The sequence below is a fragment of the Biomphalaria glabrata genome, chromosome 5 (genome assembly GCF_947242115.1).
Source record: "Biomphalaria glabrata chromosome 5, xgBioGlab47.1, whole genome shotgun sequence".
NCBI classification, from domain to species: domain Eukaryota; kingdom Metazoa; phylum Mollusca; class Gastropoda; family Planorbidae; genus Biomphalaria; species Biomphalaria glabrata.
In genome coordinates this window covers 47,046,595-47,055,522 of record NC_074715.1, presented here as the reverse complement: position 1 = coordinate 47,055,522, position 8,928 = coordinate 47,046,595, and positions in this window count along the sequence as shown.

Below are 8,928 nucleotides of genomic sequence, written 5' to 3'. Positions count from 1 at the left end.
ATTTTATTAGAAACCCGTGGATCAATACTAACATTCATTGTTTTCATGCGTCAGAAAAAGGCTTCATTTCTCTACTAAAACTACGAGCAACAGTGTAGCTTACTTTACCAGAGACTCCTTTTCTTGTCTCTTCTTGGGAAAATTCCTATTAATCTTAAAATCTATTGACGTAGTTTAACTATCGTTTAATTCGCGGCTAATACCAAGAATGGCGTCAAATTTGTTTTTTTATTGCCGTTTATAAGTTGTTCTTTTTTTAAAACAGCCACACTTTATTTACTAATCAAATAAGTTGGCTTACTATCATGTTCCACATAGAAATAAATTTAAGCTCCTTTATCTTTTTTTTTTTTGGTAGATTCTACATTAAAAGTCCCATTTCATAAACGCAAAAATGTTAAAGGTCATGGTACCAATCAATCGGAGAAACATTGAGGGCCCTAACGTAGGTAAACAGACATTTTTCAACCTTGGGGGTGGGAGAGTAAGCGGATTTTATACTTTTTGGCGACATTTCGGCGGGCTGGATGGAACCACGTCATCTGGCCCGCGTGCCGTATTTTGGGCATCCCTGCAGTTAATTTGGTTTTTGTTAGATAGTAGTTTGTTTTTAAATCTTTATTTCTTGAATATCTATTATATATCAAAGAAATTATTTTTTAACTCGCTCTGTCGGTCAAAATGTTTCACACGATTTCCTCCCATGTTACATTCTCAGATCAAGTTGAAACTTAGCAAAAAAAGAAAATTTATTGTGGATGACAACATCTGAATCAAAGAAAAAATCAATTAGTCGATATTAATTAATTTTATTTTTATATAGACTGTTGTTGAGACTAATATAGAGAATTAGGTTGTTTTCTGGATAGTTCGGTGACAAAACACTTCGGCCTTCCATCATAGAAGCTCAAAGTTAAATTCAGTCTCTAGCAACTTTTTTATAATTTTTGTTTTTAAAGGCAGCAAGGAAACTTCTTTTCCTCAGACAGTTTCCCCTCCCCTGCCCACAGGTCCACAGGAGAGATAGGACCATAAAGCACTGAGCATTGGTATGAAAGCTGCGCAATCAATAACAGTATTTACAATCGCACAAATTTATCATAGATCTAATCATGGAACTATACTAATTAGCCCATGGTTAACCTTAATCTCTAAAAAATGAATGACATGATTAATTCCAAAAATGCAATTTTACACAATGCAACGTATGTAAGAGAGATTTTTTAAAAGAAAGTTTTTTTTTGTTTTTTATAAATAGCCAACTTATTTGAAATTTCATATAAAAACAAATTCAGAGTAAACTAACAGAAATACCAGGACGCGCTGGTGTTGTCCATAATTATTCGAAAACAAAGCCAATAGAACTAAAGTACATTTTCTTTAAAACCAGTGGTGGTGGAGGGCGGAGGGTTATAACATTTTCCAAGGCCTCGCTGAAAATTTAAGGAATATTCATGCCAAGCTTTATAAAGATTAATCACATACTGTTGATTGTGTCTCTATATATAACACAGGCCTACATACACCTTAAGGGCTTTATATTGTACGGTTGTACAGTTATGGGTTTCCTGTCACAAGCCTAATCTGTAGCAGACAGGGGCGTATAATAATTGTTATAATGCTTGTGTGTGTGGGGGGGGGAGGCGGGAAGTATTTACAAACGATTCCCCCCCCCCTCAAAAAAAAAAACAAAAAAACACCAACACTTTTACAAAATTTGATTTAAATAGTTTGGTAAGGTAATCTTGACCTCAGGTGAAGTTGCTGACCCGTGCGCCAGTGTGTGCGATTCATCACGTAAAAACTCCCCAATGGGGTCATCACCGAGTGGACAGACCAGACGACCTAGTTCGTCGGTACAGTGTACGTGACGTCACTCACAGTCTGCTGCATGTTGGATTGCGTGACTTCGGGTCTTTTGTCGCCGCAGGGACTTCCAGACTTGGTAAATTTTGTCTTCACTGTTCACGATAACGGCTGACCAATGAGCTCTGCGCATGCGCTTGGTCGAGGCCACTTCCTTCTCCGGAAATGCCTACACGTGTCCTGTTAACAGGTTGTAACGGTTTCTTCGAAATTTTAAATTAAACATTTTTATAAATCGAAATCTTTGGTAAAGCTATTGCTTTTTTGGCATTTTAAAATGAGGACAATGCTTAAATGTCATTCTAGTTACCACTGCCACCAGTCATTCTTGTTTCTAGTTACCACTGCCACCAGTCATTCTTGTTTCTAGTTACCACTGCCACCAGTCATTCTTGTTTCTAGTTACCACTGCCACCAGTCATTCTTGTTTCTAGTTACCACTGCCACCAGTCATTCTTGTTTCTAGTTACCACTGCCACCAGTCATTCTTGTTTCTAGTTACCACTGCCACCAGTCATTCTTGTTTCTAGTTACCACTGCCACCAGTCATTCTTGTTTCTAGTTACCACTGCCACCAGTCATTCTTGTTTCTAGTTACCACTGCCACCAGTCATTCTTGTTTCTAGTTACCACTGCCACCAGTCATTCTTGTTTCTAGTTACCACTGCCACCAGTCATTCTTGTTTCTAGTTACCACTGCCACCAGTCATTCTTGTTTCTAGTTACCACTGCCACCAGTCATTCTTGTTTCTAGTTACCACTGCCACCAGTCATTCTTGTTTCTAGTTACCACTGCCACCAGTCATTCTTGTTTCTAGTTACCACTGCCACCAGTCATTCTTGTTTCTAGTTACCACTGCCACCAGTCATTCTTGTTTCTAGTTACCACTGCCACCAGTCATTCTTGTTTCTAGATTTTCATTTTACAATCCAAATAAAAAAAGAACAGCGAGAACAAACTGGCTCACATAATAAAAACATACAGCTTTCAGTGGTTAATAACAAACAATAATAATGATAATATATACATAGCCTACTAAGGTTGTCATTACTGGAAGTGGTAGTGGAAATAAGCACTGCACTATCTATAACATGCTTCCAATGACATGATGCTCATATCGTCTCGGACAACGAGCTCATCCCCTGGACTTTATGTGCGACTCCAAATATTTTTTTTTTTTTTCATTTAAAAGTGGTGTATTTTTATTTAAAAATCTGCTTGAATAGTTAACTTTAAAAATTAAATGGTTCACTTTTGGAAAAGAAGAAAAAAAGCAGCCGTTGCATCCAGTGGCGTAGCATCCATGGCTCAATGAACCCAGGCCCACGACCATTAGGGGCCCACTGCGCTTGGGCCCATGACTCTTGACTTGTTGAGAACTTTGGGGTGACACCAAAGTGAAAAAATAAATTCACTTTTGTAAAAACCGATAAAAAAAAAATAGAATTTAAAAAGCTCCCTCAAAATTTCCTAAAAGTTGTATTAAAATTAATATTGACTTCAAAACCAAGTGTTTGAAGCTTTAATGTAAGGATTTGCTTTGCATCAGGTTTTGTAAATTGTAATGGTGGGTAGCCCTTACCGTGCGTTTAGAGTGACAGTCGTTTCCATATCGTCCCATTCTTTTTTTCCTTGTCTGTTCATAAAACCATTGTAGGAATGGGGGAGTGGAGGAGATGGGGAGAGTTTGGTTAAGAAACAGGGATAATTCGATACAGCTGCAGATTATTCAATTTTCTCAAAGCTCAATATGTTTTTATTTTGTTTTGTATTTATGTAATTATCATCTATTTCTCTTTTATAATCAGCACATCTCTTCCTATCTTAGCGTTCAGGCTGATCTGTCAGCTGTTAACGCACTAACAAAATCATTAACTATGAACTATTTTGGATCTTCGCTCTTTGTAACGCTCCTATATCTGCGACTATGACTTTATAATTGGTGAACTCCAGCGGGTCTATTACATTGAACAGTGTATTTGATCATGAACTATATACAACTTCTCAATAACCTTAACTGCTCAATAGTATTATATGCTCGTATATCTGCGACTATGAATTTATAATTGATGAACTGCAGCGGGTATATTAGTTTGAACAGTGTAAATGATCAGGACCTATATACAACGTCTCAATAACCTTGACCTGCCCAACGTGGATGCGTTAACTGTTCGTCGTGTGTGTTATTGTAAGTGAAAGTATAATCTGGGAGTCTGACCCAAAAAAAAATGTGTCTGACATAAAAAAAAAATAGCTGACATAAAGAAAAAACTATTGATTCCGAAGAAATTTACATTGTGAAATAGTGTAAGACATTCAATCAAGATGATTCGTCCTTGAATGTCTTCATCGCATTCTTTTGTTGTCTTCTATATTGTATACAAAATGTTAATGTAATCATTATATCAGAATAAAAAGGAGATGAAATCTAAACAAAATAAAAAAAATAGCATTAAATATTTAGCAAGCCAAAGAAACATCAGAGTGTTAACATAGGAATCGTTCAATTTGTATAGGTTTGTGCTATTGCAGTGAATGAGGAAACCGATTGGGGAGCAGGTTTATAACAAGATCTAGAAGATAACTAATTTGATCATGGAATAGTGTCATTCTCTGACCAATGGTATTTGGTTGAAACTTGGTTCATAGCTCTTAAAGAAATTTAACGCCATATATTTATACAAAAAAAAAAAACATCAGGAAATTGCTATGAATATTCAAATTTGACAGGAAATCAAACCCCAACAGATTCAAAACGAGAAAATAGATCTGTTGGGCAATGCAGTTCGGGAAAAAATATCGGTAATTTAGGATGTCAATTCTGTACCATTTGTCTCTTTCATTGGTGGCAGCGCTCAAGACAAATAAAAAGTTGATATCAAATTCGTATTTTTTTTTTTGATACTGTTTAGTGATCTCCGATGACGGCCAGAGAATTTTTCAGTAAATAAATATTCGATGTATTTACTGTTAAATAATGGTCGTAGAACTAGTTTGTATCAATGTTTCAAAGCGTGACACCTAGAAGTGTTTTAGGAATGTCAATATGTAAAATGGGAACTTTGACTCATAAAACATTTCTTTATATATTTGAAACTCCGTTAACTCGTTTCATCCTTATCTTCTTATCGTATCTTATATAATACAGACGTTACTTCAAATAAGAAGATGATTACGTCCTTATGATTACGCATATTAACCAATGACCTAAATTCTGCCAAGTTTCATTCTGTTCAAAAAAGTGTACCAACATTGACTTTTAATTCGTGTTGGAGTTCTAACAGGGTCAATCGTAATAAGATTATTAAAAAGCTACTCTACTTGCATTGAAATGTCTTTTGGTCAATGTACCGATAAATTCAGATTACTCAATTGTTTTATGTCATACATTGTATTCGTCTTATTGGGGGGAGGGGCCCCACCAATATCTTCTTGAACCCGGGCCCACGGGTATCATGCTACACCACTGGTTGCATCAGAACTTTGAAAGGTCTAAAATATCATGATGTCCGATTTTCATTTTGTTTTCTAGTTTATGAGATATAAATGGGACGGACGGACGGACAGACAGACCACACAAAACTAATAGCGACTATTTTCATTTCGGGGGCCACTAAAAACAAGCATATATTGAGAGAACATACATTATTTTAAACCAATCATAAGCGAGGTAAAAAAAAAGTTTCTTTAGTCTGAGTTCGAACTTGAACTTCCATGATGAAAAGCCGGCGTGTTTAGTCACTGAGCTAAGCAAGTACTTATAAAAATAGAAGGTTTGATTGCTAGTTTCAAAATTTTAAAGAACGACCTAATTGTTGACATTATAGTGGTTATTGTCACAGGGCGCCCTGTGGATTTAGAACATTTTCTATATAAAACAAAAAGTACATAAGAATTAAAGTAATTGATTAACCAATTGATTGATTGCTTTGATTGATAAATGTATTGTAATTGACAGTAAATGATTGTGCAAAGTTTCAACTTGATCCGAGAATGGGAAGTGGGAGAACTAAACAAGTAAAAGATTTTGACCAGACGGAGCGACTTGATATAAGCTCAGTAAAACTTCGCCACTTTTCACTCATAAAGTAAGTTGTGTTTTTGAAACCATAAGATTTGAAGAGATAAAGTCAATTATTGTGCAAGTTCATTAAACAACTAAGTAAAAGTATTTAGACCCTTTTTCCGGACTTTTGGTGAACCTACATGTTCTGATTGAAAGAACTAAGTTTATTTTCCGAGATTTTTTAATAAGACAATGATTTATGGAATGTGGAAAATCAGAAAACACAAAAATAAAAAAAAAATATTTGTATAGATTTATCTATATTATTTTTAGTATTTAAAATTTTCAAAGTTATATAAAAAAAAAGTTAATTAACAATCTTAGTTTACAGAAAAAATATTATCTAGGCTACATAACATTTTTGGAAACAATTTCTTATGATTATATATCTATAACTCACAGACAAAGTTTTTACCTTTGGCCTAAGGCAAATAGAAGAGGAACGTTTTAAAATTGGTTAGGTATAAATGTTTTGCTCCCCGTGAGTGGCGTGAGTAGACCCTACCTGTATGTTCATTGTTTATTTACTTAGAGGTCACGTGACGTTTATATTTTGGGAAAGATTCCCTTGGGATCGACCCAAGATTACCACAGTGTTAAATTTCAGCGCGTGCCCCATTTATTTATGTATTGTTGGAATTCATGGCATTCTTGAAATATGTCGCCATGGCGTACGAGCTGCACCGACCGCCCCCAAACTGGTTCTACATTTCTAGGACTGCCATTGTAAAAATATTTGTTAAACGTTTTACATGGCTCGGATTTTCCATTAGATTTAAAAATAATATTATCCTAGCCCAAAAATCTCCAGTAGGACTTCAGGGGGACGACGTATAGTGTTCGAAGCTGAGTCTATCGAGACCACCAAATGACGGTCCAGAATGCCTACCCTACGCCCAGGCAGTCATGCTTTGCCAGCCATTGTGATAGACATTGATAGATAAGGTAAAACATTTGGATAAAGATCAATGAATCAATAAATGATCAATAAAAGTAATGTCGATCAAGGAGAATCTGTTTTCTGCATGAGGTGGGTACATGTATTGTTAGTTTCATGGAACGCTTTTTAAGAACTATTCATTAAAATGGCACACGATGTACTCTTTAAGAAAATTATATTTTACGTAGAGTTCTAGAATATTTAAATTGCTAAATACACTGCACACAGGCCGACTGCCTCAACTTTATAGAGAATTGTTTTTAAACCTTTTTATTCCAGTCAGCAGAACTATAAGCTATATGTACGAAGATGTGGCTTAACACTCTCCGTTGGAGAAGGGAAATAAATGGTACAGTATTTACATCATACATCATCTGCCCTATAGATCGCAGGGTCTGAAATGGGTAACTTACTTATTTTTATTATCAAACATAAACCTTTTCTGTATTTTATAACAGATTCTGTCTGTATTTTGACGCTCATATTTCATTCTGTATATTATAGTAACCTACAGTCTTTTTTGAAGATTATCAAACACGCAGCTCTTTATGTAAATTAGGCCTACTTACTAAAATGTGTTTCTGCAAAGGCTTATCAATTTTAACATCAAATACACTTTTCAATGGCCCTGCAGGTATAATATTAGTTTACTAGACTCTAGATCTAGCTATAATAAATCGAGATTGGTGACTTGTCAAGGGACAGACTGAATTGAATGTGAGTTGGACAGTTTGATGAAAGAGTGCACTGACCACTATCTATCATTTGTATGCAGAAATAGATTAGATCTCAATAGGTTAAAAAAAAAGAGGGCATGCAAAAAATAATTAGGGCAAAATCTCTATTAATAGGTCTATGTAATGCAACTTGTTATAATAAACAATTTTTTAAACTAAAAAATTTCATGATAAAAATAGTTGAGTTGATTTTATACGAGAATAAACACGAATGCAAGAAAGATAATTAGACTGAGTTTGTTTAGGTGGGGGTTGGAGGATGGTTTGCAGCAGGCCCAAACGTGGATTTTAAAAGTGGCAACCTGGATAAATATTTAGATCAGTGGGGAGATCGTATTGAGAAACGCTTTATGAGTCAGGATTTAAATATGACAAGTCTTTGGACAGACCTAGAAATGTAAAGACATCTATATCTATCTATTCTATTCTAGATCTATAAGTCTATCCAGGGATCTGAGGTAGCTAACACCACTCCCTAAAATGCCCTATCAGACAAGGGAGAGTTATCTACCGTTATTGGATAAACTCCAGAAAGAACCTATTCTAGGTTTAAACAAATATGTTTACAAAAATTACAAATGACGTAAAACAACTCACGTCAATATGATGCAAGAGTAAAATAATATTCATACGTCAAAAGCGGTTGTGTTAAGAAGAAAAAAAATACGGGTCGATTTAGTTTACTTTAAAATTAGGATTTCAGTTTAAAAAAAATTGTTTCATCCTGCTTGTATCCATGTGTTAATATTGTCACGCAACTATTTATTTATAATTTAATCATGTTGCAATTGTTAATTGTTAATGCAGTTGGACCTTTCGGGCACCTCACAAGATTGTTCAACCATCTTTCTATATTCCTCTCGGTCTTGGCCTTTGATCAAATTTCATTTACCGCCAGGCTTGTACATTCTTTGATGTTGACTTCCCATCGCTTTCGCTGACTTCTTCTTCTTCTTCTTCCTGGTACTGTTCTCTGAAGGAAGGTGTTCCCTAAAGGAAGGTCTTTGCTAGCCCTGAGGACCTTGTGATATGTGGCCATAGAGTTTGAGTTTACTTTTTTTGACAGTGGTTGGCAGGTCATTGTGGGGTCCGATTGCTGTATTATCATGAGTGCCTGAGTTCAGAATTTGGGCAATTCTCCTGATTGTCAGATCTTGATGCAAATCTTTTATCTTATCTTATAAAATACAAACGTTACTTCAAAAAAAAAAAATGATTACGTCCTACACGTCATGCATCTAGTCATACATGTTAACAAATGACTTAAATTCCGCCAAGTCACTGGTTTTCCTGGCTAGCTCAGGCAACCCATTTCATG